Source organism: Opisthocomus hoazin, chromosome 8 (genome assembly GCF_030867145.1).
Source record: "Opisthocomus hoazin isolate bOpiHoa1 chromosome 8, bOpiHoa1.hap1, whole genome shotgun sequence".
Classification (NCBI taxonomy): domain Eukaryota; kingdom Metazoa; phylum Chordata; class Aves; order Opisthocomiformes; family Opisthocomidae; genus Opisthocomus; species Opisthocomus hoazin.
Genome location: NC_134421.1, coordinates 14,362,372 through 14,366,043, shown reverse-complemented (window position 1 = coordinate 14,366,043; position 3,672 = coordinate 14,362,372).

Sequence of the window (3,672 nt, the reverse complement as noted above, 5' to 3'; positions counted from 1 at the left end):
TAGAGGCAGCCTAGAGTAGACATCAACCAAGGGTATTGCACGAAATTCAGTCTGTCTGCAAGTGTTTTAGTGAGTTGTGGTCTAACTCTCATTCTAGGATGATTAACATGAGGAGTAGGAAAAAAGAGCATTTGCTTTTTTCCCTGCTACCTATAGAAAAAATGACATGAGTTTAAGCAAAACTGATAGCTCACTGGGAGGTTAATTGGAAGGCGAGAAAAGAACAAATGCGTTGATCGAAGAGCCCACTGTCCCCTATGTATCCCAGCTGCTCACCATCTTCTTTTCCTCTAGTTCCTGAGCAGTAAAAGTAAACATAGTAGAAATCAGCAGCTGGGATTTTTTTGCAAGGCAACAGCACCGACCAGAATTCCTCCCTCCATATTTTATAATTTATCTGAAGGCTACAGACATCTGTTCGGATGGCCAAGGGGAAAAAAAGCATGAGGGATTTGGGCTAAATTCAGCACCACTTAGGAAAGATGCACCTGGCCTGCCATTTGTTACATTCTTTCCTCTCTGCTCTATGATTTATATTTTATAAATCCTTTCCATTGTGGCTCCCCCCACTTCCCTCCTTCTGTTCCAGTTTGATCAGATTATAAAAGTTCAAAGTGTACTCCTGTTACTTTAATTAAAGCCATTTACCTCTGCCCTCCCTGTTGGAACAGATGTATTGGAAATCCCCAGGCATCTCCTCCCTGGACGAAATTGGACACAAAGACGTAAAACTGCATTAAGACAAATTCCCTGTGCTAATTGCTTTTCTCTATGCAGCAGGGCTGTGCAGGAGAGAAGGCATTTCTCCGTACTTGCAGGTCTATTTTACTCTCTATAGAGAGCTTATGGTGGCTACCTGAATTCCTTCTCACGCCATCTTGCCACTCACCGAAAAGGCTGAAGATAATAAAAGCTACAAGTCGTGTCTGGTATGATATAGTATATTTACTGCCTCTCCCACCCATATCCTGGGGATCCCATGTCACTGACTGGCCATTCACTGAATTTACCATTCCATTTTCAGTGGAGAATCATGCCTGGTGGATGGAGATTATTTAGGCACCCTTATTCCTCAACTAGGTTTGAGGCCAAGAGAAGGAGAATGTAGCCTGAGGTAAAACCAGACTTCCAGTATTAAGTCATGAGATGAGGTAGGAAAATACATTTCTATGATTATGCTCAACAGGAAAGTGCCAGCTCTTGCATTTTAGCCAGCCTGTGAGGTAGCTAATTAGCCTATATGAGCCTGTCCTGGAGAGCATTTAGAGCTATATCTTTCCTGCTATTGGACTTCACTGGCCCCTTAGCTCCCCCCTCCCCCTCAACCTTGCTTAATGGAGATTTATTGTCCATATGTTGTTTATAATCCTGCATTCAGTCCTGATGCTAATTTCCTTCTCTTGCAGCTTCTTTAGAACACTGCAGTTATTATGCTGTATGTGCCTTTCCTGTCTGCTTCAAAAAGATAGCCCTTACAGGAGGGAAAAATGCATCACTACAGAGGGTCATTTCATCCTGGCTAGAACATGTCAAAAGGCCTAAGCACAAACGCCAACCGACCCAGGCAGCAAAACAGCTGTACCGCCAGCAGAGATTGCTTTAGCCTGTCAGAGCATCATTGGCAGGCTGTGGAGGACAGCAAATGGCTGTGTGGCATGGAGTACAAAACTCTGCTGGTTTTGAGGGAGTAAAGCCTAGTTATGTGCAGAGGTTAAAAGGGAAGTACAAGATTGTCCATGCATGAAGATATATTGTGTATGCTGCGTCTATACTGTCCTGTCCTGTGGCCCTGGCTGTGCTCCTCAGGTGATACTCCCGACCTGTGCACACTCGGTAACTCTGCATGCATGCCAGACTGTGTGTTAGTGAAACCTCAGAAATGCCCAACCCTAGCAGCAGTGTCCAGCAAGTGCTGTGCTTTATGTGTGAGTAGAGCTGCTCTTGGTTCACAGCCAAGTACCACTCTGGAAAGGTACATCCTTTTTAGCATGATTGGATCCTGGAGTCAAAGTGCTCCTTTGTCCAAAGTCCAAGAGCCCTTCCACCTAATCAGAAATGCAGAGCAGTGTAACTCTGTCTCCTCCTCCATAAGCCTATGCAGATTCATAATAGAAAGAAGAAGGAAAACAGCATTAACAAAGACCTTTCTCCCTTCTCTGTACATTCTTTTCTAAAGACAGTTTTCCTCTATAATTTTACATGGCACGCTGGGACTTTCCATCTGTTTCAGAGAGCCCTCAGATGAGCAGAAAAAAGGCCATGTCTTACAGCAGAAGAGGAAATATAGCACCGCAAAATTTAGCACCACACAGACTTCTGACAGAGCAAGGTTTTGGAGAACAATTTGATTTAACATTATAAACAGTTCTGTACCTCCCTAAATACCTCCCACAGAACAGGCAAGTTTTGCACTGTCAATTCCCAGTCCCAGCTCCTGCTCCCCAAAGGACAACAGAAGTCGTCTGTCACTCTTGGGAAAACTCCCATTGCTCTCTCCTTCCTGGCATTTCTGATGGTAATATTTATTGCACATCAGACTGCTACCCGCCTCTGTGCTGCGTTCAGACGGTCATCAAAACCTAGATTCCCAGCCTTCCCATGACCCCCTTAGTTAATGTACCATTCCTCAAATGCCCTAAAAATTTCAAGATTGTGTCTAAATCACTTTAAAGTCTTCCAATTTTCTTATTAAAGGGAGAACAGCCTGGACAGATCTATGGTCCCTAAGCCAAAGTCAGCATGACCAGCACCCAGTCTGTACATTTGGAAATTTAAGGAAATTTGGACTCTCCATCAAGTTTATTTATTTCATCTTTAAAACATCTGTGATTGTAAACAAGCATCCAGGACAGCATGCAAACCAATCATTTCTAATTAAGACTTATAAATTAATAATATTATTCAAATGTTGAAATCCAATAGCCTGAAGATGACTGCTATACTAATACATAAATACAGTGAAAAAATCAGTCATGCATGGTACAAGAAAACGAACCCTATGGGAAAAGGTAGTGAACAGGCAAGGGTCATCACCACCCAATGGATAGACATCATACGGAATTCCGACAGTGAGCACAAAACACGCCTTTTAAAAGAATGCAAAGACAGAAAATAAGAAGAAATACACTTAGGTATGAATTTTGCATTAGAAATCCCTTGGGCTAAAATTAGTAAACATTTCACTACTGCCAAAAATTTCGTAACTATTCTGTGCTACACCAGTGACTTGAGGTCAATAGTATCAGGCCACAAAACCTTATTACTGGATATGGGTAGGTGCCTGTGTGCTATTTTTAAACCTGGAAAATATCTGTAAGAAAATTTTGATTTTCTGTTCAAGCCAATTGTCATTCTAGAATAAGGGGAACACATTCAGAAGTGTGTGTTTGACAGAGAAGGGAATACAGATGGGGACATGTTCTGGAGCAAGCACCGTTGACAGATCTATGGAATAACTGATGAGGTTTTGGAAAGCATGTTGCGTAGGACACAAAGAACACCTTGTGCCTGTGAGAGCTGTGAGCACTGATGCGTATGCTGACAAGGTTTGCGCAACTTGCTGCTGTGTACATTTGCCTTTCCGCACCGTACTCGAGGTGAAAATAGCCTGAGCTGGCATGAAGACATGCAGCTTAAACATGACTCAAAAGAGAGTTAGTGATCATATATTTG